Here is a 26946-nt window from a genome sequence, read left to right as displayed (position 1 = left end):
ATATTCCCTATATTTCTTATGGTTCACTGTACCCAGAGCATTCAAGTGTTTAGTAAAGCTGTAAAAGGTTAAGTTGTGAAAGGTTTTGCAAATATGAGGGATGATGCCCATTTTCTGGTAGGTTTCTTATGGGGTTCTTTCCCCCAAGGTACACATTTCTGAGTGATTCTCCCTTCTTTACCCTTTGCTGGCCATGTGAAATACAGGACCTCATCTTCTCCAACAAAAGAATCCACATTAAAGCCGCTCATGGACCTGCTTTCTACATTTAAAGCTACTCAACTTTGCTATGTAATTGTAAGGCTCCCAAATTCAAAGCATGGCTATTGAGCAATGGGTGAGGGTATACCTAGTATTTTTTCCATAGACTTATGGAATCTCATGCATGGAATTTAGATGTCAGGCCTCCCTGTCCTCATCTGGGAGTACTGGGATTCATGAGCTACTCCTCTGTGCTCTGCAGGATGTTCTGGTGTGTTTAAGGTAAGGTATTATTCTGTTTACACAAATCACCCTCACACCTTGTACTTTTTCATGGATTATTACTTTTTTAATGAGGTAACAGAAATGCAGTGAGGTCAATTTATATGTTGGCATAACATTCTAAAAAGTGAATTTTGATAACTTCCCAGCAGGGAAGAAAATTTTCATCGTAGAAAGTGACATAGCTAAATACAACAGTCCCATAGCTAGCTGGGCATTTTATAGACTATTAGACCTGTAAGAGACCTTAGCAGTCATCTAGTCCAATCTGCTAACTTTATAATCAGGTAGTTGGGAGATTAAACACCATGCCCAGGATCAGTTAGTGGCAGGGACTAAAATCAGGGGCCCCTCAGGCTTCTGTCACGATCTTTCCATAGTTCATGCTTCATCTAAGAGTGCCACAGAGAGCTCAGGTGTAATATTATGATACCAAAAAGTGCTGTCAGTGATGTCTTAGGTCTCTTTAACTCTCTTAAAAACTAGGCTATTCATTTCCATCAAAAGGTTTAATTGGCCTGCACAGTTATTTGTGTTTTCATAGAAAAGGGAAAAAACTAATTCTAGTTAAGAGTAACAGCACACAGAAGGACTCCCGTATGCACTGGGGCTTTAATTTAGTCTTTACAGGCACACACACACACACACACACACACACACAAACACAGGAAACCACTTCAAATATACCATTACGATGAATTCAAACTGTGTCAGGGACATCAACAAAACAGTGTCCCTTCATGCTGAGTATTGCGAAAATGTATCCTTGTTGTTTGCTGTGGTCTCCTGTGGGAGGCACGTAAAAATTACTACACCCCCCGGGGAAAAAAAATAGCAAGCACAGTAAATAACAGCCTTCAGATAATACCGATGGGTAAACATTTCCAGAATTGATTATAGAAACTACTGTTGACAAGCCACTAGCAGGCAAAATGAGGAGAGAGGAAAAAAAAGAACTTTTATCTGCCATTCAACACTGGGCATACAAGGCAGGATACAGACAGGGTGAAATAGCTGATTAATATGGTAATGTACCTCATTGCACATGTAGGATCGTGAGACAGGCCTGAGTTATCTGGTCCAAGCCACTCCTGTTACCCCAGAGAAAACAGAAACTTGGAAAGGTTAAGTGGCTGGCCCAGCATCACACACTTAGCAGCAAAGCCAATTTTGGAACCTTGGTCTCTTGACTCTCAGTCTAGTGCTCCAACTACTGTACCATGACCCTCTAATTGAATCTATGATGGCACCTGTGTCAGGGGTACAAGATGAGGCTCATGGAAATTTATCCAAATGAATAGCTGTTTTAAAATCATCATTAAAACTGTCCATGGGCCAGGCGCAGTAGCTCACACCTGTAATCCCAGCACTTTGGGAGGCCAAGGTGAGCAGATTTTGTGAGCCCAGGAGTTCAAGACCATCCTGGGCAACATGGTGAAACCCTGTCTCTACAAAAAAATGCAAAATAATAATAATAATAATAATTAACTGGATATGGTGGCACACACTTATAGTCCCAGCTTCTCAGGAGACTGAGGTAGGAGGATAACCTGAGCCTGGGGAAGTCAAGTCTGCAGTAAGCTGTGATCATACCCTCCAGCCTGGGTGACAGAGCAAGACCTCGTCTCAGAAACACACACACCCACCCTCACACAAAACAAAAATAATACTGTCCATGGTTTTAAGCATTCTCCTGAAGACAAAAACTTGTTAATATGGTACCGTATAAAATCTCAGTTTATCTTCACATCCAGAAAGGAAGGCATTTTTCGTGCACGTTTAGTTACTCAACAAATATTTATGAAGTGCCCGGGTTGTGTTTATGTCACCGACGGCCCATGATCGGCTATCTTCTCTCTTGTGTCTGAGTCAAATAAGCAGGGAGATTGTTGAATCTGTCCCCCCCACCTCCCTTCTGTCTAAGGATCTCATGATCACATTGTCTTACTTTTCTCTAGTTTTTCCTATCCTTTTAATCTGATCTTTAAATGTCAGTCTCTGTTCTCATCTCGCTTTTTAACGAGTGTGGGTTTCTCGTGTTTATCTTGCTCTCCTTTTGCTGATGTATTTGCATCACTTTAGCTGCAGTTAATATCTGCTAAATCAAACCATATTGGCTTGAATAGCTTCCATTGATTTGTGAATACGAGAATGCTTCAGCTGCCTGGCCCTGCTCTCTGTACGTTCTTTGTCGCCAGTAGGTTTAACTTACTCAAAACCTTCCTTGTCTACATCCCTCTTTTACCCCTGTATTGTTCATCCTCCCCTGTTCAAGCCATTCAGCCTTTTGAGCTGTTGTTACTGTAAGGGAGTGACTGCTATTTCATTTACTCATTATTTACTGAATTAGGAGACTGTCAGTTTTCTTTGCTGTTGCCCTGTTTCCCCTTTTAACTACCACCCTTCTGCCCAATTATCATGAGGACCAGAATCACTATTGTCATGAGCTAGCCTGTATTGAGCATTTACTACATATTTACTAAGCATCATTCAGAAGACTTGAATTATGTAAAAATGAGTCCTTTGGGTTTTTTCTTTTCTTTTTCTTTTTAAAGAGACAGGGTCTCACAGGCTGGAGTGCAATGTTGCGATCATAGCTCACTATAACCTGGAACTCCGGGGCTCAAGTGATCCTTCTGCCTCAGCCTCCCCAGTAGCTGGGGCTACAGGCATGTGACACCACACATGGCTATTCTTTTTTTAATTTTTTTATAGAGATGGAGTCTCTCCATGTTGCCTAGGCTAGTCTCGAACTCTTAGGCTCAAACAGTCCTCCCACCTTGGTGGTTTCTTTTGAGAAAGAGTACAAAATGAACAAGCCACTTTCGTTGATTAATTTAATTCAACCAATTTTCTATATATAATACCTCTGACCACAAAGAAATGATTAGATTCTAAATGCCAGAAGATGGAGGTGTGAAAAGACACTAACCACAAAAAGGCCTTTTGTAAACTGTATTATCAGCCTATTTTACACTCCAGGAAATGCCATAATCATGAGATTTTTTTTTTTTTTTTTTTTTTAGTGCAAAACCATCTAAACTGAAATCCATATGAAAAATATCAAAACTATTCAGTCAACTTTTACCTACTTCACTTTGTCATTCAACAACTCCGTTCCTTCCTTGCAAAGCAAGGAAAAGTAAAAGAAGCTCTCAGGTGAGTGAGCTCTGGGTCAAGGCCTTTCGAGTGGAAGGACAGGAGGTCCTGGACCTTGGTCTGATGTGTTCCAGGATGTGCGTCTGGCCTGCTTCCTGCCTCCCAGTGATAGCAGCAGCAAGTCCTGGTCTCCCCAGTGAGATCTAGACTAGACTTCCCAGTGAGATCTAGACTAGACTTCCCAGTGAGATCTAGACTAGACTTCCCAGTGAGATCTAGACTAGACTTCCCAGTGAGATCTAGACTAGACTTCCCAGTGAGATCTAGGCTAGACTTTCCAGTGAGATCTAGGCTAGACTTCCCAGTGAGATCTAGGCTAGACTTCCCAGTGAGATCTAGACTAGACTTCCCAGTGAGATCTAGACTAGACTTCCCAGTGAGATCTAGACTAGACTTCCCAGTGAGATCTAGGCTAGACTTCCCAGTGAGATCTAGGCTAGACTTCCCAGTGAGATCTAGGCTAGACTTTCCAGTGAGATCTAGGCTAGACTTCCCAGTGAGATCTAGACTAGACTTTCCAGTGAGATCTAGACTAGACTTCCCCAGTGCCTTGTCGGAGGAAAGAGGCTTCTTCCTTCCTCAGAAGTATTCTGACACCACACTGGGCCAGGTTATGTAAACATGGAGGTGTGGGTCTTGAGAGTAGCTCATGAACATTTCTTTCTTCTTTCCCTTAACTATATCAGCAGTAGAGAGCAGAGAAAGAGAAGTCTTCACTGCCATGCAGCCTCATGGAGGTGCTGAAGGTTCTCCCAGGTAGGAGAGGATCTTTGGGCTTCTTTTGGCATCACTACCCTCAGGATGCCTGGCTGTTCCACCGTTCTGTGGGTGGGACAACCCTTGTCTGGCAGAACAGAAAGGTGCACAGGGGCAGAGGTAACAGCAGGAGACATAAGCATTGTCCTATCCATTTTCCAGCAGAGGACCACTCTCCTATCCAGAGCTTATTTTCCTGGAAACCATTCTCTCCATAAAACAGTGGTTCTCAACTGGGGGCATTTTTGACCCCCAGGGAACATTTGTCAGTGTCTAGAGAGATTTTTTGATTAATACAATTAGAGAGGGCTATTAGCATCTAGTGGGTAGAGGCCAGGGATGCTGCTAAACATTCTACAGTGCCCATGACAGCCCCACAACAAAGAATTATCTCACCCAAAATGTCAATAGTGCCAAAGCTGAGAAACCCTGCCACAGAGCATGCTTTCTACCTTCTGTTCATCATAGGCCCCTTACATATGACATCTTCATTTTCATTTTCAACCCAAACACATTTTATTTAACACCACACAACTTCAGTTTTAAGTAAAGGAATAAATGGAAAACTTTATTGGCACGAGAAAGAAAAAAAAGGGAAAGTAATGCATTACCAAAAGAAGCTGGAGATAATCGGTATGTATGAACTTATGCAATGGTAGAATTATTCTTACTAATAAAAGAGGGTATCGGCTAGGCCTGGTGGCTCACACCTGTAATCCCAGCACTTTCAGAGGCCAAGGCAGGTGGATCACTTAAGACCAGGAGTTCCAGACTAGCCTGGCTAACATGGTGAAATCCTGTCTCTACTAAAAATACAAAAATTAGCTGGGTGCGGTGGTGCATGCCTGTAGTCCCAGCTATTCGGGAGGCTGAGGCAGGAGAATCGCTTGAACCTGGGAGATGGAGGTTGCAGAAAGCCGAGATCACACCATTGCACGCCAGCCTGGGTGACAGACCAAGACTCAGTCTCAGAAAAAAAAAATAATAATAATAATAAAAGAGGGTATCTCTCTAAAAGAAAAGATGCAAACCCAAACATTTAGTGCCCCTAGGCAGATGGTATGAGTGTGGCAGGTAGAGGAGGCACTTGGACCATCGGATGGCACATATGCTTTGAAGAGGGAGCACCTCCCTTGGCTCTGTCGCCATTTGGAATAACTGGTCTATCATCACCAGGTCTTTGATTTTTTTTTTTTAAGAGAATCTATAAATCTGAACTTTAATGTGAAATTCCCTGGTTATTAATGGCTAGAAACATAATTTAAAAACTCACAGGCTAGCTTGTTATGGAAGCAGATTAATGGTTGTGGCTAGTTCATCTTTGTTAGTATCTTTATCATTATTTAGATTCTGTGGTTGAACATTGGACAGATGGGCTCTCACATGTAATCTAAACAGACTCCTTTCTGTTCTGAAGGCTTAAGTCACCTAGAAAATAAGTCCAAACTCCTTAACAGAGTATTCAAGGCCTTTTAGGATTAGGTCTCGCCAACCTGGCTACCCACTTTCCATCCTTATGTTGAGCCATTTGCTCCACTCTACCCTGCCTTTGAGCCTCTCTTTGAACACATCATGCATGTTCATGCTGGGACCTCTGCTTTGCTTTTCCTCACTCCCATCGCCACTTTCACTGCCTAGGGAAATGTGATATTCATTCTCTGTGGCCCAAATCAAATGACAAATAATCTTCCCAAATTCCCTAAAAAAAAATGTGGTTTGGTATATTCTGTTATTATGATCTTTATAAGTTGCTACCATGTATTCATCTAGTCATCTCCCCAACCTCAAGTAATATATAAGACTTGGAGGCTAGGAACCCAACTTTATTGCTCTATTTTTCATATATACCTAGCTTTCAATAAATTTAAATCACCTTCTGCTTATCCATCCACCAATATGCACTGTGATTAACAAGGTAGTTTCTTCACTAACACCAAACTTTCCCTCTTCCCTTCCTATGACCAAGTTTTCAAAAAAAATTAAAATAACATTAAAATGTTATTAATGGCAAAAGGGAATTATTTTTTGAATCATCTATGATTTTTTGCTAAGAGAGAAAAAGTAAAACTTGAGTGATGAGTAATACTTATTAAACATTTGGAATAGCATTAAAATAAGTATTTTTACAGAGTTAAATATTTGCGTCTATACTTAGATATATAAATTACTATTCTTTGAACTTGATTTTGAACTGTGCTCTCCATAATTATAATAATCATAAGCTTATTTATGTATAGGTGGGCTATATAGACATTAACCAATTAATCCTTGATCACATCACCTAATAGGAAGACTTTCCTTGATACCGTATTTTTAGAGTGCACATGTAAGTGTATGTTAATTATAGGCCTCTGTTATTAATTTGCATTATATTACCCAAATGCTTACTTAACAGTTTACCAGCATCAAGAGTGTAGGTGGGCAAGAAACTTGTATCAGAAATCACTTCTGTTCAAGCCAGGAGGTGAGTAACATTTACAAATCCGTCAAATCCCTGGCCTCGAATCCAAGGACTATTCATTTTCCTTAAGTGTTTAAGTGGTTCTTTGAGAGGATGTGTTGACTTTATCAATTCAGGCCACATCATAATTAGCTAATTTAAAAAAAAAAAAAAAGCCAGGGGTGGTATCTATATATGTTTGTACCAAATTGAGTTTTATTATAATCCTGGTTCTCTGTAGGTGATATGGCTAATAATTAAGTTATCCCCATTAGGTTATGCTTTTGGAAGCTGCTGTTACCTGCTGCCTATTCCATTAAAAACTACCTTTATCACTAATTTTAACATGAAACAGATCCATTTGGAGAAAAATCCATTATGAATGAGACAGAGTTGGCTGTTGAATAACATTGGTGTAGGCTCAAGTCCGGATATAAATGTGATATAGATGGGAAGATATTGGACAAATGCAATTTATTTCATTATTCAGCAACAAGGTATTCCAAATGTCTCTGCTAATGAATACATGAAAATAGATTACATATAATGTGCACACTGTGAGTCGCATTTGCAGAATTATTTTTGCCACCTCTAGCACTATCTGAAGCCAACACTGAATAGCAATAGTACTTGAGCTTCTAGTTGCAAGAAAAAGCAACTTTAAAAATTAAAAATCAAAAATTTAAAAAGAAAAAAAGTAAATGTGTTATCTGGGGAATTTACCTTTATGGAAGAATTCTTGGGAATATAGCAGTTTTCTCTCAATCCAATTGTGTTGTCCTCTGTTAAACCTCTGTTGTCCCTTAAAATCAGCCCACATGAAAAGAAGACAATGTTCTTCTTCAAAGCTCTGATGGATGACTTTAGAGACTGTTTCAGGAACACTCTGTCTTTTTGCTGAGATGTTGGTAGAATACAATAGATAACATTTACCGAGCTCACAGGGGGGTCGCTGCTTGCCCACAGCAGTTTGTAAGCTGTTGGTTGTGGCATTAAATTTAAAGTTCCACAAAGTGAAGCAAAAATGTATAATAATGCTATTCTTGTACTGGTTGCAGGGTTTTAGTTCGGGCATTATGGGGGTATTGAGTTGTTTAAATATCAATACTTTTATGTTCTCATATAATTGTCTTAGAATAATCACTGTTTTGTGCTGATAAAATACTTTTAATCTAGGATTCTCGCAGATTCCCTATCCCCCACATATATTTGAGTGATAAACTTGTTGAAAGTTCAACATGTCAAGGATGACTTGCTCTAGCAAGCTGTAGTCTTCCCAGGCCCCCACCTTTCCTGGTTAGAGGATTGTCCTGATGACACCAAAAGATCAGATTTAATACAGCGCAGCAGACTTAGAACACAAGCAAATAGTCTTTTGTCGCCCTCAGTTTACCCATCCCTAGCCAGCTCTCTCGTAAGTGAAGGTAAAAGCAACTAGATGAGAGTGTAGATCATTCTCACATTCACTGGCAGTGAAAAATGGCTCCAAAAGATGATCTTATTTGGTGGGCCAAATGTGAAGAGTATTATGTTAAGATAAAATCAGTAACAATTGCATCATAAGATGCCATTTATTACATTTTTTCTATATGCCAAACACTGGGCTAAACACTGAACAAGCATGATCACTTTTACCTTTCAACAACTCTAGGGATAACCCAGAATGGGGATAAGCATTCTACAAAGGAGGGGAACTGAGGATCAAAGAGGTTAAAATTTTTGCACAAGTTCACACAGAAGATTTGAATTTAGGTGTCTCATCCCAGAGCTTCTCAACCATGTCTCCACAGCCGTGCTGTATACCAATTGTAAGCATGCATGTTTCTCAGACTTTGGATTCATTATCTGGATATAAAATTCACAGACTAATAAAAAGAAGTATGTAGTGAGAAGTGTGCTCAAGCCAAGCAGCCCATGAAAGGCCGTACAATAGAGGGCAAAGTGAAAGCCGCATGCAGGACTGTGGAATACTGTGGGGATGTTTCATACAATACTGAATGTCATGTTTGCTGGAAGACATTGCTTGAAAATAAATATGTAGGCCATCGCTACCTGTGTGTGTGCTTGCTGTCATGGAGCAAACTTCCAATGACCACCAAGAATGAACCACAGTGAACTAGAAGATGTGTCCTCTGATAAACAATGTCTGTGATGTAGCCACACAGGAAAAGCCTTGGTTTGAACCTCTGGGGAGCCTGTTTCCTAAGAGACTCTGGGGCACAACAATAAGAGCTGCTGTTTACTGAGAGTCTCCTGTCCCCCCAAGCACTGTAGCTATCTCAGTGTGGTTTTAGGTGAGTAAGATCCCCATGCTACAAATGAAGAAACTGAGGCTCAAAGAAATTTCCCTAAGGTCAACCACATCAGTGGCAGAATTGGAACAGTAAGTGTTCTTGATGACTAAAATAGTTGGAAATACACATCAGGGCTAAAATCTCATGAAGGTTCCCTAATTAAATTCACAAGGTAGACTTTGCTTTGAAGTGAAGTGAGACACCTTCTAAATCTAAAGTCTGTTTAATATTTTCTACCATTAGAATAAATGCACACTTAAGCCAAAGTACAAGAGGAATTCCATGTGGAAAACTGCAGGTGTGTCTAGTTAGGCCAAGAGGTATAAAAGGCTGAGCAGTTGTCTGGCATACCTGGTGTTTGCACCATTAGCATCTTGCACTTAGTGGATGCTAAGCAAATATTTGTGATTTGTTTCAATAGCAGGGATGTTTGTCTGAATATTTAAATATTCACCCTAGTTTGGTTTTACTTTGGTAGACTGACTCCATGTTCACTCTGGCAGAATTTCAACTTATACGTGTCAGCCTTAAATAACAAAATTCAGAAAATATGATAAAGTATAGCATTTATTTGAGCCCAGACTTGAGGATAGCCACCTGGGAGTACAGATTCCAGTTGCCTTGTACACTCGGATTAACAGCAGTTACAAGTGAATTTTTAAAGGAAAAAATAAGAGGCAGTTCCTAAATTGTTTACCAAGAATTTATATTTAAATAACATAAGCTGTTGGCCAGGCACGGTGGCTCATGCCTATAATCTCAGCACTTTGAGAGTCTGAGGCAGGACAATTACTTAAGCCCAAGAGTTTGAGAGCAACCTGGGCAACATAGCAAGACCCCAATCTCTACAAAAAATGTAAAGCCAGGCATGGTGGCTCACGCCTGGAATCCCAGCACTTTGGGAGGCCAAGGAGGGTGGATCACGAGGTCAGGAGATCGAGACCATCCTGGCTAACACGGTGAAACCCCATCTCTACTAAAAAAAAATACAAAAAGTTAGCTGACCATCCTGGCTAACACGGTGAAACCCCATCTCTACTAAAAAAAAAAAAAAAATACAAAAAGTTAGCTAGTTAAAAAAAAAAATAAAAAAAAAAAAAAAAAATACAAAAAACACGCCTGTAGTCCCAGCTACTTGGGACGCTGAGGTAGGAGAATCGCCTGAACCCAGGAGGCAGAGGTTGCAGTGAGCCAGGTTAGAGCTAATGCACTCCAACCTGGGCGACAGAGCAAGACTCTGTCTCAAAACAAAAACAAACCTCCCCCTCCCACCAAAAAATTTAAAAACTAGCTGAGCATATTGGCACATGCCTGTCGTACCAGTTACTTGGGAAGCTGAGGCAAGAGGATTGTGTGAGCCCAGGAGGTCAAGGCTGCAGTTAGCTATGATCGTGCCATTGCACTCCAGCCTGGGTGACAGAGCGAGACTCTGTCTCAACAAAATTTTTGTACACCGGCTGGGCGCGGTGGCTTATGCCTGTAATCCCAGCACTTTGGGAGACCAAGGCAGAGAGGTCGGGAGTTCAAGACCAGCCTGACCAACATGGTGAAACTAAAAATACAAAATTAGCCAGACGTGGTGGTGCACACCTGTAATCCCAGCTACTCAGGAGGCTTGAGGCAGGAGAATTGCTTGAACCTGTGAGGCAGAGGTTGTGGTGAGCCGAGGTCACGCCACTGTACTCCAGCCTGGGCATCAAGAGCAAAACTCTGTCTCAAAGAAAAAAATAATTTTTTTGTAAACCCATAAGCTATTGTTCTTTGTACCACAGATCCCAGTAACATGAAGATAATGGAGGCAGCATCTAGTCAGAAACCAAACGGCTTTAAATAGTTCCCCACCACCACTCCTGCATGGGGGGAGCGTGACTGAAGTCCCATATCATGTCTCTCAGGGTGTGATAAATTTTGCCTAACTCATATAGCTCAAATGGTTCTGAGCTATTTTTCTTTTCTCAATGGATAAAGTTTTAGCTTGAGATGTACTTTCCTTCTGTATTTCTTGACCCTTTTAAAAACTGTATTGGTATTTTACAATTCAGAATCTATTACATTATGGAAGGGGGTCCAAAAACCTTGAGAGCCATCTTGTAGTTAAAGCATCTTCCTCACGTGTTCCTGGATCTACAACATGGGATAAAATTCTTACGTTAGTTTCAGAGTTAAAGAGTTTAACTTTTTTTTTATTGCTTTCTTGTCATCACAATTACAATTATGCCTCATTATTTATTATTATTTTGCATTCTCCAATATTTAAAAAAACACAATTTAAAACTTCTCATGTATAAAAACACTTACATTTTAAAACATCACTGCCAGCATGTGTGTGTGCTCATGTGTGAGTACAGATGTGTATAGACAGACATGTACATTTTTAAAGACTTAGTTGTCTCTGCAGTGAAGACAATATGTTTTATTTTTTGTTCCTTATACTTCTCTGTATTTTCTATATTTGCTTCAATAAGCTGGTGTAACTTTTAATTTTTTTAATTAAAAAAAATTTTAGCCTAAAATTACACTTAAACATTAGCAGCTGCTGCTGGGGAAAGATGGACAAATTGCCCAGGCAGCCACATTAGAAGAAGAAAGCCATTTGAATACAGTTAGGTACTTATTTTTATTGAGACAGCATCTTGCTGTGTCACCCAGGGTTTTGCTCTGTTGCCACAGCTCACTGCAGCCATGACCCAGGCTCAAGTGATCCTCCCACCTCAGGCCCCTCTCCCCCGCCAGTAGCCAAGGCTACAGGCAGGCACAGACTGGCACCACCACACTCGGCTAATTTTTTTTTTTTTTGAGGCAGGGTCTCACTATGTTGTCCAGGCTGGTCTTGAACTCCTGAGCTCAAGTGATCCTCTCATCTTGGCTTCCTAAAGTGCTGGGATTACAGACAAGTCATGGCAGCTGGCTAAGTACAGTTATTCAGCATAAGCATAACAAAAACAGGATAGTAGCCCAGTTCCTGTGTTAATGAAATAGTAAGGGTGTAACTAGGGCAAGCTGGCCCTGTTTATGTCACATGAATTTGTTATAGAAAGCACTCTTGAGAACACAAACAAAAGAGAACATTTTAGAAACATACTCACATTTTAATATAAAATGGACTGTGTTTTGTGGCTGTCTGATAATTTTCAACATCAGTGTCCTTAAGAAGGGAGTCAGATGTTCTGGAGAGATCCAAATATAATACAGTCTCATAGGGAACAAAATAAGGAGTTGCCGTGATAAACTTTTTGCTTTGCCAGGTGTGTGCTACAATGATTGGTTGACATCATCCAAAAATGAACTAAAATCACAAATTCATTTTCACAGATTTCTTGTTAGAACTTATGTTGTTTCCTTAAGAAAATGCAACTATATTAACTCTTGGCTATTGCAATCAAGAATAAAACAGTCAAGGGGAAAAAAAAAACAATGGCCAAATTTAGAAAGTTATGTGTATTTGGCTTTGAAATATTTTTGGAACGTGACATTGGCCTTGCTTAAGTAAATAATCAATTTGCCATGTCTTATAACATATCTTTTTGAAGGCATTGAGAAGAGATCGAGAAACTCTCAAACTGAATGTACTTGTGATAATTATCAAGCCGTAATGCAAATAACAGAAAGGTGATTGTCCTATTCCCTGCACGACATCTTTCTCTTGGTAATTTGAAGAACAGGGTCTTTCAATTACCTTTTTTGCCTTCCTACTACAGCAATAGCTCACCTGTGATGAATCTGTCCTCTGGCAACCTTCGCTGTCACAAACCATCTGAGAAGTTAGGAAGTCAGCAAATAGGCCTTTAGGTTGCCAAAACAGAATCCCAAAGTTCAAGCACTACAGTGCATGCACTTGATTTCAGAGAAAATCTCTTTAGACCCAGTACATCCTATTTATAATTGGTTTTTACACAAGCTTAGTTATCTGGTTGGGTTCCAAGACATAGCTAATTCTAAGACAAAATATTAATTACAAGTAGAGGGAGGGCCTCATAAGATCTAGCATATGACTACAGAAAGAAGGAAAACAATAGATGAAGGAGGAAGAGAAAACATAAAAAGGAAAACAACCAGGGCACTTAGTGTTGGGCCAAAATGTCATATAAATCTTAGAAGGCCTTCAGAGCATTATAGCGTAAACAATAATTTAATACTTTTTTCATAAGTGTCTAGTAGATTTTTTTGAGAAGAGTAAAATACTCTTTATTTGGTATTACACTTTGGTGTGTAATATTAAATTTCTTTATTTGATTTTTATTAGATTTTGTTATTTATAAGATTTTATTATTTATAAAGTATATTTGATATTACAGTACGTGCCAAAGTGTAATATCAAATAAATATTTAACTCTTCTCAACTATCACACTTTAGTGTACAATATCACTCTAAATATTGCACTTCTCTAAAGTCTACACTAAAATACCTTTCTATAAGTAAAGGAAACCATTTTAGATACAGGGAATTCTAATTAGATTGGCATAGTCAAAGCCAAAAATATAAAGTAGACATTGCTACCTTATCTTCAGCCCTTGCCTGTAAGAGGCAAAAGAACACAAAATACAGGTGACTCTTGCTTGATTCTGAGACAGTGAAGGAATTTCCCCAGTATTTAAATATATTCACATAACTAGTTATATAAATCTAAACATAAAACCAGTTTCCAATAGGTTTTAAGGTGGTATTCATCTTTATGAAAAGTTGAACATTACTAATGAAGTCCAACCATATCTTCAGAAGGGGGAAACAGTGACAGCAGTTACTGAATCAAAATTACTATCAAAATTCAAAGAAACATCGAACATACTCATTTAACCACAATCCAGTCTTAGTTAACAGAACTGCCCAACAAAAATATTCTGTCAGATGTTAATGATCTGAATTCTGGTATATGAGATCTATTAAATCATGGTACACATTAAAAAGTCATGAGATGTTCCTGTTTTGTAATAAACAAGGCAGTGGCCAACTAATTAATGCTCGTTAGTTTTTTTGAGATAGGCTATCAAGTCTGCCCTTTCTGCTTTCTTCTTAATGCTAGTGAAGATCAATTTTGTTCCAGGGATGAACTTTTTGGGATTCTTCAAATACTCCATCAGTGTTTCCTGTCCCCAGGTGATGCTTTTGTTTTCACTGGCGTCTGTGTAAGTGAATCCAAAGGCCTGAGCTGTCCTCTGTCCAGAGACCATGGAGATGTGGCCCAGTCTTGTGTTTGCCTCCCTTTCCCACAGCGTGGCACTGGGCATACTTCTAGACAAAAATCTTGCTTTTCTCAACATCACCCATATTTAATTCTCTCTTTCATCATTGGCACTACTAAGGTTCCCATTCAGAGGCTAGACATCCTGCTCTCCAAATTTCTAATAAATTTTAAAATAAAATTTCTGATGACTGTTTATCATCAGGAAAGTAAATTCTATTCAAAATTCTCTAAAAAGAAGAGAAATATGTCATAATTTAGAAATATTCCTTTAAAAATATTTATGATAACTGCCGTCTTTGTTTTCATGTGTTTACTTGGATAAAAATCCAGCTATTTGGATATTCAGCTATCCCAATTACTTACTAAAGCTCTAATCAGCTGAGATTCATTGCTATTTGCTCTGGTGATGTTCTAAAATACATGATCACAGAGATTTCTGAAGTTCGGATTTACTTCATTATATTCTTTGAGAGAACTATCCAGAGAGTAACTTCTATTTCCAGTTTGCAGAATGTTTCTCTTGTAGCCCAAGGGAATGAATGTGTTCCTTATGAATACAGGTAGACTTGACCAACTGGAGGACCAAGTACAGAATTTCCTATGTTTATAATGTCTCCATCCCAGAGTTTGTAACAGTTCATTATGGTTATTTAAACTCAAGCAAGGCTGAACTTGTATCTCATTACATAATAGTACAAAGTAACTCAGCCAAAACTTTGTGTTCACTCCCCTGGCCTTTTTTGTCTTGTAACCACCACCTCTGTGATTTTTGCTGCTTCCAAATAAAGGCCAAACCACATGTGTCATCTTCTACATCCTCTTGTAGTGCCAGAAAGCCCCACTCTCTAGTTCTCCGATAACCATAACAGTTGTGAGCATTCTAGATCTTATATAACTTAAGACAGTGGGTTAATTTTAGGTATGACTATAGAGGGATAATGCAGATTCTTTCACAGCAACTTGAAGTTCAGCCTTCACAGAAGCAGAGAGTACTACAGGTGGCAGAAAGTTATTCCTGCCAGCAAATAGTAGTAGAAGTTTCTTTAGAACAAAAGGAGAAAAAGACACATCCAGTCTCAGTGGGATTAAATTAGACAGTGGGAGTTGGCTACCTAAACAGTACTTTTTTGGGTACTTATTGCTGCTGAAGCGTTTGGGGATGTGCTGTGCATAAATACATGATCTGATAAATCTTTTCCTTCTCCTTTATCACTGGATTGGGGTGGACAAACAAGTGTTCCTCGAGGCAAAATGGCAAGCCACTGTATTCACAAAAGGAAGATAAGGAAGTACAAACTAGATACATGAATGGTGAGGGGAAACATCTATTGTAATTTGCAAGGTTTCTTCATTTACGAAGGCTTTTAGGAAGAAGTGAGGTTTGAATCAAAGATGGAGCCTCCCGCAGAACCTGAAATGATGAAGAGAAAGGGGAAGCCGTGAACTTCCAGGCACAGAGGATCTCTTTCCTGGCCAATAGACTCATGAAACAGGGTTATACCTCTTTTATCACAAAAGATGCCGCCTTTGGGTTATGGTCCACAGGCACATTCCCCAGTCAATGACAGTATCTTCACCTGCAGAGTGAACACGAGAACTGAGAAAATAGCCTGGACACTCAGAATAGGAAAAACACTTCCCTAAAATATTTAGACAAGTAATACAAAGTTTATTTTAGGTAGCTGCCTTAGTTCTCTGCTTTTACATGACGTGTTCAAAGAAGAGAAGAGGCGGGATAGAAATGGGGTGGAGGTGAGAATAAATGGCTTAAATTCAGAAGTTGTCAAGCCAGATTTTTCTCCTGCCTGTTTCTATTTATGAAACTTTGCACAGCACCCTCAATTTTGAGGGTAGATTTAGAATGTATTTTCACTTGGCGATGGGGAACACAGATCCCCTTGTCCACAATTGGGTGGGTTTATAAGAAGAGAAAGCATGAAATAAAGATGAGAGAGACACCCAGGATGACATCCGGTTTTTCCTAAACACTCACCTGAAATGCCAGACACTCCAAAAGCTTCTGCATTTACAGAGAGTGAGAAATCTCTCTGCTGTCTGTGCTTCATTGGAAAGTAGAGGGACTATTGCTCTTTCAAGTGGGGGAGATTTGTGTAACAGAAAGAAACAGCAGAAAATAGGTCAGCAAAGTCAAGTGACCTGCACAGATGGGTGTTTTGAGATGTGTAAGCCGAGGTTCTACAGTCACTACCCAGATTCACTTACAAATATCAGGAGTAAAGGCTGGAAATAGAAACATTTTCCAGGCAGGAAGGAGTGGGGAAGAGGGAGAAGTGGGTTATCTTTTTTCCTCCAAATCACTACCATTTCCAGCATTTGAAAAACCATTTTCTTAAAGTCACTTTGCTCAACAGATGACAGTATTTCTTGGGAAAGTAGTAAAAAAAAAAAAAAAAAAGGAAAAAAAATTCAAGCAATTTTTTTCCCTTTCAACCACCACCTTCCTTTTCTTCCCACCTGTGAATATGAATACAAGACAATTTCATTCTTAGGGTACTTTATTGGCCCCATTCTCCTTGAATATCCCAACATCGTGTAATCACTTCTTGTTTCAAGCAGTAACCCTAGTACCAAGCAGAATTTTGACATCGCCACTAATTCTTTTGAACAAGGCTGTGTTGGCAAATATGAAACAGGGTAGACGTTGGCAAGTGCTTTCAGAATAATTATAGGGTTTCTCGAGTAGTACAGTATAAATAATTGCTGGTTTAAAAGCGTTATTGTGAACGGCAATTTATACTAAAATTTATATTTGCTCCTTGAAACCAATATATGTCGAGAGTGCCTCACTCCCTCTCCTACCTCCCCACCTTGAGCTCTCAAGGGCTTTGGAAGCTTTTGATTTTATTACACTTTTAACTTAGCAAGGCAACTACAAGGCATGTCTAGGCCATAGTAAATAAGGGTAAGAGTAATGCATTTAATCAATGGCCGTGAATGAAGTAATGAAACTGTTTCAGCTCTGGCCACCTGGTGTGCTCCCAGGATACTGATGTACAGAAAGGCCATTTTGGTACAGAGAGAAGCTAAGAACTGCAGTGGCATCACTTTTGCCTGGCAAGTAGGGCACACTGAAGATTATCACCTCTTCTTTGGCTTATGATGGCGTGGATGCAGGGCACAGAGGACCAAGACACAGGAAGCTCTTGGAGATAATGCAGCTCTAAAATGGCCACAGAGACTTATTAAAATATATATTTTCCTGTCTGTGGAAATTTTAATTTTATCCTATGGTACATTAAAAATGGGTGGCTACATCAGAAAAGCAGGGGGTGAGCATGGGGGAAAGAAAACCTTGATGGCTGGGGGAGAATGGTTTTAGAAGGGCTCTTCTCTCTTCTCTTTGGGTGAATGCTAAATAGCAGTCCTTCTTTTCCAAAAGGTGACCGTATGTGTCATCTTCTTGTCTGTTGATCCTAGTGGCTTCTCTTACCCAGCCTGAGAACTCCCCTGAGATTTTTCACATCCTGAATGTTTCTTACCAAAGTAGCTAGAGTTCTAGGATAATGTGTTTTTTGTTTCAACTGCGGTTCCTGGTTTCTGCTCTCTAAAGCCCTTTTAAGCCATACTTTCCATGATTGTTCAGTGCTGGCTTTGGTATTTAAATAAGCCTTTCAATGGGTCATTAGCCCTGTAATTAATTCTAGCTATTTTTAAATGGTGCCTTGGTTATTAAAGAGCCGCCATATTCACGACAGTCTTGTCTTTCTTGGAGAATTACTAAGCATTTGCTGATTTTTTTTTTTAGTGCCAAAAATGTTACGATTTTTTCTCATTGTGAATATATTTCTCATTGATAGGAAGAGTCAATCTTTTTGAATGAGGACAGAAAATATTTAACTGTTACAGTTCCATATAATAGCCTTGTGCTTTTATTTTTCTTTCAAATAATCACAAAAAATACCCATCCTGTACCCCAGGCCCTGTCAGAGCTGTATGTATTTTACTTTACTTACATTTTAAAAAATCAGTATCAGCAAATCACAGTACTTCAATTGGAAATAACTTTACAGTGAAAGAGAAGTGACTGGATTAAAATCACTTACTCAGTGTTAGAGAGGAAAAAACCCAACTTCTTCCTCTACCCGCTTATATTCAGTGTCTGGGGCCCCACAAAATAAACTTACAAAAGACAGGTTAACAGGAGAGAAAGGATTATTTTATATGTATATGAGGGGGCCTCACAGAAATTAAGTAAAAACCCCCAGGAAGGTCATCAGATCTGGAGACTTATATACCATTTTAACAAAGTGCAATAAACTTATGGAGAAGTGACAAAATAAAGGTAAATGGCTTGAGGCTTCTAGGGGCCATAAATTGTGGGAAGGTAAATGTATGTGGGAACTAATAGAAGACAAGGGTTACTTCAATAAGGTTTGTTTTAGCAGATTTAAGTCAGTGCCCATCTGTAGTGATAAGTGTTGTCTCCTCTTCCTGGTATGGGTTGGGGCAGAGGGTACCTTTACAAGGGGAAATGTATGCCTTGCTTATAGCCAGATAGGGGGAGGGTAGAGAGCTTTTTCTGTTGTTTCTCAGTTGCTTTCAGCTCAAAATAATCTTCATGCCAGAGTGTCATAATTTGGGGTAGCATATTCTGATCTTCTCACCGGTTAGTTGAAGAGCTAAAATTAGAACTTAAACCATCTGACTCTTAGCCCATTCTTTTGATTTCTCTATGCTTTATTATGTAATATTAAAATAGCTGTTAGTCTCCGTGATACTACTACAAGAGGCTTACCAATTCTAATATTAGAACCAACCAACAAGCCTGGCTCCACACCCTTGGCACATGTCACAATCAATCACAGCACAGTGCATCTCAACCAGCCCCCAAGCATTCACTTGAAATCCATGTGACTCGGAATATGAGCTGAAACTCACTTGCCATCTTGACCTTATAGTAATCCCAGGATAAAGCACTAATTCCTGGTTCAGAAAAGCAGATGGAGATTAACTTTGATTATTGAGTATTATCTGGGATCAGATAAAAATATCAATAGCTCATATAACAATAGTAATAGCAGTTACCATTGTATGCCAGGCATTGAGCTAGTTGCTTACATATATTCTTGCATTGGAGCCTCATAACAGCCCTGTGAAGTAGTTACTGTTATCTCTGTGGTAGAGATTAGGAAATAGAGGTTTGGAGAGGTTAAATAATTTGCCCATGATCACAGTGCTAATAAGTGGAAGATTTAGCACTGGGGTCCAAGGCTGTCTATCTGTAAAGCCAGTCCTTGACATCTAACAACATATATGGAGAGGTCCATGTGCTGACCACTTGCAGCCCAGCCCTAGATGTCGCAAGAGTAGTTATTAACTTTCTCACCTCCAGCCTTTTCTTTTAATCCTGTGAATTCCTTTGACATCTGTGGGTGGCAGGCTCTAGTAAATGTAGTTCAGAAGAAGATGCCTGCCCCAATTGATTTTTTAGACACTTTAATTTGTGTTGGTTCTTGCCGTAGACTTTCCACACTAGAAGGAAAGACCTGAGGCTGTAATTGGGTATTTTAATAACCCTTTCATTCCACTCCAGGGTAGTAGATATTACATGCTAGAAGCAGGCGGTAGGATTTCCTAATTTATTTATTCCTTTGGAGCACCTGCTGTGTGTCAGGCACGGAGGCAGGCACTGGGAAGATAGGATGGAGAAGAATGACAGGTTCCTGCTCTATACATCTTATTCTTAATGTGTGGAGACAGCTTATAAATATGTGGCATTCCAGGGAGTGATAAATGCTTCGAAGAATGAATGTAGGTATTCATAGCAGGTGACTTGCGGGGAGAGGACTAGGGATGCCTTGAGCTTTTCATTTCCTGTGGACCCTAGGACAAATATTAAGAAAAACTTTTCAAAAAGCAAGATAAGCTGTATCTCTAAATATGACTGCAGTGCACTTGTGGCTAGGACGGAGACTGAGGAAAATGTAAAATAGACATGGTATAATTTAGTGTAATTTTCCTGTTTGACACCACTATCATTTTCCCAGTCTTCTGGGCCCTTCTCTCCCTGATAACTCATCGTGTTCTACCTACTGTGCAAGGCTCATTGCCTCTCCCTAACACCACCACTGTGAACCATGAAGGATCCTGTGTTTTGTGTCCTCAAAGTCAGGTCCCCTGTGGCTACCGAAGCTCAACCAGCTACATTGATAAAAGAGCCTCGGCTCACTCTTCCCAAGTGCATTGTTTCTGTTCACACTGGTTCTGTTTTTCTCTGTGAAATGAGGAGGTTGGGATAAACCCTAGTTGAAAAGGTGGCAGGAGAATGAACAGATGGTGGCAGTATCACCTTGGTCTTCCCCAGCTTGGTAACCTTGAGACAGTCACGTTACCTCTCAGCCTCAGGTGCCTTGCATGAAAAGAAAGGGGTTTGATTTGTTAATCACAGAGGACTTTAGGGCATGGTTTTGAATGATTTAAAAGGTTCCATGTAGCTCCTTAGAGTACACTAAACAAAACAAAAACTATAATTTATTAGAGGCTGTGCATCTCTTTCCAGAGGAGTTTCAGACCAGGAAAGAGGACAGTAGTACAGTATCATTGTGGGGCTGTAGGAAAAATTATTCAAGGTCTTTTAACTTTCCTTCCTGAGGACAGTTAGTGAGGGAAATGAACTCTTATGAGGTTGTTAATGAGATCAGAGCAAAGATGGGTCTTTGTACTCCCAAACTATGTTTAATTTCTTAAACTTTAGAAATGGCAGGTTTTAACTAAGTCAGCCAGATCAGGATGTGAGAACCGAGCAGGGACCAGGATGAGCCAAAGCATCAGAATCACTTACTTGTGAAACTGACCGGCTTCTGCTTGTTATCTGTCATTTTACTCCATATTGAGGTCAGAGTGGTAAAGCTATTATGCAGTATACATTTCCTTTTGCTTAAAAGACATGAGATTATCAAAACAACAGGGAAGGGACGTTACTCACTGTCACCAGTAATTTTCAAATGCTGAAAATAATTGTGCCTAGATATAGTCTCCATAAATATATTAATGTGTTGCATATTCCCTATATAGCTATAGTTATTTCTTAATTGATTTCACTCTGGAATACTGTGAAATCGCCTTATGGAAATGTGAAACATAAAAAGATACTACTTACTTTGTAGCTATCCTGTTTTCTTCTAAAGGTGTTGGGTAAGTGTGATGAAGCATCAGTGGTCCACACAGTGACTCTTCCAGACAAACTAAATTAGCAGAAGGAGCAGCAAAACCAGCAGTTATGCAAAATGTTTCTTTTTGTTTTCTTTAATTGTGGTAATGAGTTCATTCAATTTTGAAAGCTTATTTTTATATGCCTATCTTCCACGAAGTTTTGAGGTGTAAATTCAGCCATTCATTGCTTGAGCTTTTATTATTTCAGAATTAGGGTAGTATTACTTCTGTTCCCTCATCATCCCCTTGGAGAGTCACCATCTACATGATAATATGTACTTCTATTTACGTCTTTTGCTGAGTGTCCTTGAGCCTTAAGGAAAACAAACAACATCAAAACATATTAATTCTTTTCCATTGAAAGCTGATCCATGTGTGCGCTGACAATAACTTTAATCCTTTTAATGTCCAAGTGAGGAAGATTGAAAACTGGTAACACTTTCATTGATACTTTTTAAATATGCTCTTATAGCAAAAAAAAGTTTGATATCTTTTTAGTGACCACTTAAAGGAGAAACTATAGATGCATAAGTTATAAATTCTGTGGCTTTTAATATTTTTTGAGATGAATGTGTTTGGGGTTGAATACTAACAACTTAAAACTTTAAAATTTCCATCTGAATTTCAAGTCTTAAATGTTCCTCTTTTTTTTTTTTTTTTTTTTTTTTTTTTGAGACGGAGTCTCGCTCTGTTGTCCAGGCTGGAGTGCAGTGGCGCAATCTCGGCTCACTGCAACCTCCATCCCCCAGGTTCAAGAAATTCTCTGCCTTTCTGTGCCTCAGCCTCCTAAATAGCTGGGATTATAGGCGTGTGCCATCACACCCGGCTAATTTTTGTATTTTTAGTGGAGACGGAGTTTCACCATCTTGGCCAGGCTGGTCTTGAACTCCTGACTTCACGATCCACCCACCACGGTCTTTCAAAGTGCTGGGATTACAGGCGTGAGCTACCACGCCCGGCCCCTCTTCTATACTTTTTCAAGGTCATAAGCAGCTCAAATACAGGCAATTACATCTTCAGCCACTTAGTTTTCGAATATCACCTTTGTTTCATAAAATGAGCTATGTTGTTCTTACAATTCGATTGATGGCCAGAAGAAAATCAGACACTTGATAAAAAGTAGGATTTTAAAAAACACTGCTATCCTATTGTAGGCTGTTTCATAATACACATAGTAAAATATGAATTTTTTGTTTTGTTTTGTTGATTGGGAAGGAGATGGGAGAGGGTGGAGAGTGACATTACAGTTTGAATTTATAATTTGAAAGCAGAGAAAACGGATGAAATAAAAAGATTACCACATAACTATCGCCAGATCCCCCCTCCCACACACACATACCTATCCCCAGGCAATCTTTCTGTGGGAATTTACCTTGGTGTTTAAAAATCATTGCAATACAAAAGTGATATTAAAAATAGTATACTGCCACTGTAGGAAGTATGACAAACATGTGAGATCCTGAGAAACTGCAGAATATTTTCTCATCCAAAGTTTAGCACCTTGGTCTTATAGTGTTTGACACCAAAAAACACAGGAAATACTGTTTCATATTTAGCCTATTCCCTGATGCCTTGTTTCTTAAATTAATTCATGGGCAATGAATTGGGGAGGAAAAATAACAACAAAAAATATGCCCTGGTGATATAGTAAATGCCACTTTCCAACACTCACTCCCTACCTAAGAAAATCGCTTTATTTTCTTCTCTCGTGCCCAGCTTGATTGCAGAGAGCAAGGGAGTAGATGGAAACTGTGAGGTTTTTTAACGTTATATCATTAACTCCATCCAACACAACAGGCTTCATTCCTTCTTTCTCATAACTCTGGGATGAAGCATGGTGTTTTGTTACCTGTTTACAAAATAGGCAACAGACACAGAATGTAAGAGCTGCTACATATCATAGAATATATCGAGAATGCCAGAGATTTTTCCTGTTTTCTTCCACAAGACATGTTAAACTGTGTGTATCAAGTTTAACAGGAGCAATGTAAAGCTACTTGATTACATTTTTATCCACAACATTATTTTAAACTAATGCTATTTACTGTGAAGTGTAGTATTTATACTTCTTGCCTCTCGGCGCTTGAGGGTTTCATCATTACCTTACAGTATTTCTCAGAAAAGAACACATTCGACCCTGGAAATTGTTGGCTGACTTTAGCAAATTCAGGCCACCTATTCACTTAAGACTGTTGTGTGTGTTTGATTATCTAGAATGAATTGCCTTAAGAGTCTCTTTTGGAAAAGTACTAGCACAGTGCCCGAAATGCCAGGGAGTGGAAAGTCATGGTCTCAGTGGGGAAATGACTGCAGTGTTCATGGAGACAGTGTTTTCGCTTGGCTGACATTAATGACAACCCAATGCTGCGCGCTCACTGAGTGTTTTCATTTCAGAAGAGCATCAAAACCACTGAGTCCTTTCAAGTCGTCTTCTTTTACTGTGAAACCAGAAACCATGCCGACGACTACTTTCAGTAATAACCTATGTCCCAACTGCAGGCTGAAGTTAACTTTTTGTCATATAATTTTCTAATTTCTGTGTAGGGTTAGTTGTAGCAAACAACTTCGTTTCTTTCGGAGCATGACATCAGAAAGCGTATTTTCATGCAGCAGTGATGGGTAATGAAATCAGAATTTCCACAAAGTCTGCCCTAATTGAACAGCATTGTCAGGAGAAATAAAACGTGAGACTCAGAGTTTTCTCCCCAAGTCATTTATGTTATTAGGTAATGAAGCTGATTTTATTTTAACAAACATACTAGGAGGTAAACTTCCATGTGAACACTGCCCCTTCAAAGCAGTCAACTGGGAAGGCTGAATGTCCGTGTCCATAATGCTGTCACTGCCAAAAGCTAATATATAACTCCTCTTCTGAAATGGCTTTCACCTCCTTTAGCAATGTTTTCATATTCTCCATAGTGGCCATAGTTCTCCTGGAAAACTGAGCTTGATATTTGAAAACAACCAATAGTTAATGTTCTGAAAAAGGTAAGTGAAGAAACCAAACCAGGTCATTTTCCTTAAAAAAAATAAAAAATAAAAAAAAAATAAGCCAGGCATGGTGGCTTACACCTGTAATCCCAGCACTTTGGGAGGCCAAGGTGGGAGGATCACCTGAGGTCAGGAGATCAAGACCAGCCTGGCCAACATGGAGAAACCTGTCTCTACTAAAAATACAAAAATTACCCAGGCGTGGTGTTGGGCACCTGTAATCCCAGCTACTCAGGAGGCTGAGGCAGGAGAATCCTTTGAACCCTGGGGGAGGTGGAGGTTGCAGTGAGCCGAGATCACGCCACTGCACTCCAGCCTGGGTGACAGAGCAAGACCCTATCTTAAAAAAAAAAAAAAAAAGGAGAGGGACTATAAAGTACAACTGTGTCTTATCTCGTTGGCACTGAGAGCAGCTGCATAAGAAGTAGCTCCAAGTAGTTTGGGGCAATGACAACATCAGAACTTTGACACTCCATCCTCATTTTGGTGTCAAGGTTGGAGCCAGTGAATTTGTTGGAAGAAAATATTGGCCACTAGCTTTCTTCTAGAAAATTAATAGAGTGGATGACAACAAAGAACATTCGAAGGCTATCATCCACCACAGCATAGGAGTATCTCCACGCCCACAGTATATGTCAGATATCCAGATTACCCCACTGTTGATCATACACATTTTCAGTTGTGTCAGAATTGCTACTCCCCTGACTAACAAACTTGTACGCAAGCAGTGAATGTGGGAAGCTGAATGGAGGGACAACACAAGGGAAAATCCTGCTGCTCAAAAGAACACAGAATGGTGACTTCATTGTCATAATCTGATAGTAATCAAGGACAATTCTGACTTCAGCCACCAGTTCAGAAATCACTAAGAGGCAGGAGGGTTTGGTCATGAGGCCGTTTGGTGCTTTTACTGCAGTCACACAGAATTCCCTGTTCCCAGGCTCGGCAAATGTCCGTTACGCAGCCTTGGGTTGAAGACAAGGGTGTGCTGGGGAATTTGATGTAAATTTTAGTTGTGACATTGAAACTTTCCCCATTGAAACTTTCCCCACAGGAAGTCCTTTGGAACTATCATCATTTTATTCCATTTTATGTTTAAAAATATAAAAATGGGCTTTATTAAAAGCCCATTTTTTTAAGGTTTATGAGCTGTTACTGAAGACTATACAGAACTGCTACCTATTTTCCCGTCTCTATCTGCTTCTCCTGGGGACTGTTTTGGCTGCAGATGGGGGAGAGCCACACTGGAGTGAAATGAATGATTACATTCCTGGAGAAGTCTCTCACGATCTCAAAATCCTTGGCCCACTGGTCATTTATAGCCATTGCTAAAATATGTGACCAATTTCCTTTAGTGTAACAATTACTCTCTCAATAGACAAATATCCATCCAAATAACAATTTGTCCTAAATCAAATTCCTGGAATGTTAAAATACATCATTAGTTTAGGAAATCTGTTAGTTGGCCCTCAAACTTTTTCATTTTTTCTTACATAATCCTTTCTTGCTCCCCATTGTTCAGTTAAAGTTGAATAAGAAGTGGGGCCTAGCAATGTCAACCGTGATGGAGATGCCACATAGCATTTGTCAGGTTCGGAGAAGGGTGAGAAACCATGTAGCAGGTGGAACGGATGGCTCCACAGCCCCTTGACTCCCTGACGTAGAGGAGACTGAAGGCAACGTGATCACCACGTTCAAAAGTTGGCTTTCTCCATTTTAAGTTCTTCCTTAAAGCCTCTTTAAGGAAAGTCCCTGAAATGATACAGTAGAAAAATCACACAGACTTATTTAAAATGAATTCTATCACTGTTCCTGAGATCTCACCTGCCCCATTGAGGACGTTTTGTTTTTGCAAAGTGCTTTGAAATGTGATAAAGGATCTTAAAGAGTATTTGTAAAACTATGCCCAAAGAAGACATTCTTTGAGGTTACTTTGCAGTGTCTGAAAGTCAAGAATGAGGAAGGAAAGGAAAATAATAGATTCACTTGAAAATGGACCACGCTAATTGGGCAGTGAAATATCCTTCCGTCACACCATTTACCTTAGCAGACCAGAAGAGGGAAAAGGCTCGATTTTTCTCTCATAGATACCACGATTCACTCTCAAAAACATTCCTAAAATGGACTGATATTTCTCTGGTAGAGCACCTGTTTTGCTACCGACAATGTTAAGTTCCATACTAATCAGCTCTTCCAGCCTAACTGACAACTCAAAAAGCTGATTCCAAGAACAAGAAACTGGCTTCAATAGAAATACTGTGTATTTTGAAGGGTGGGGACAGGTAAACAAATTTATCTTTGTGACATAGTTTAAAGGGTATTTTAAATGAATAATAATTCCTCATAAGTGCTAGCCATTCTTCTCACTGTTGGTGGGTGTGTTTGAGGTTTTTAAAACAAATATGCCAAAGGTTATGAACCCCCCAAAAATTCTGTTCCATTCAGAATTTATTTGTAAGTCTACACA

At 39.5% G+C, this 26946-nt stretch overlaps 2 protein-coding genes and 1 pseudogene across 5 annotated transcripts in view; 2 read left to right on the top strand and 1 right to left on the bottom strand.

The window, feature by feature from the left end:
• Positions 1-26946, top strand: part of BNIP2 (BCL2 interacting protein 2) — a 1133240-nt gene that overhangs the window by 194839 nt on the left and 911455 nt on the right. The window lies entirely within an intron of this gene.
• Positions 1-26946, top strand: part of RORA (RAR related orphan receptor A) — a 1262381-nt gene that overhangs the window by 1175065 nt on the left and 60370 nt on the right. The gene's annotated exons all lie outside the window — the stretch shown is intronic.
• Positions 11499-26946, bottom strand: part of LOC126958748 (cytochrome c-like) — a 75581-nt pseudogene continuing 60133 nt past the window's right edge. The window contains exon 3 of the transcript XR_007727281.1: positions 11499-15892. The product of XR_007727281.1 is annotated as a cytochrome c-like (transcript). The remainder of the gene's footprint in view (positions 15893-26946) is intronic.

This window comes from Macaca thibetana, chromosome 7, assembly GCF_024542745.1.
Source record: "Macaca thibetana thibetana isolate TM-01 chromosome 7, ASM2454274v1, whole genome shotgun sequence".
In the NCBI taxonomy this organism is placed as follows: domain Eukaryota; kingdom Metazoa; phylum Chordata; class Mammalia; order Primates; family Cercopithecidae; genus Macaca; species Macaca thibetana.
This window is presented reverse-complemented; position numbering and strand designations above follow the sequence as displayed.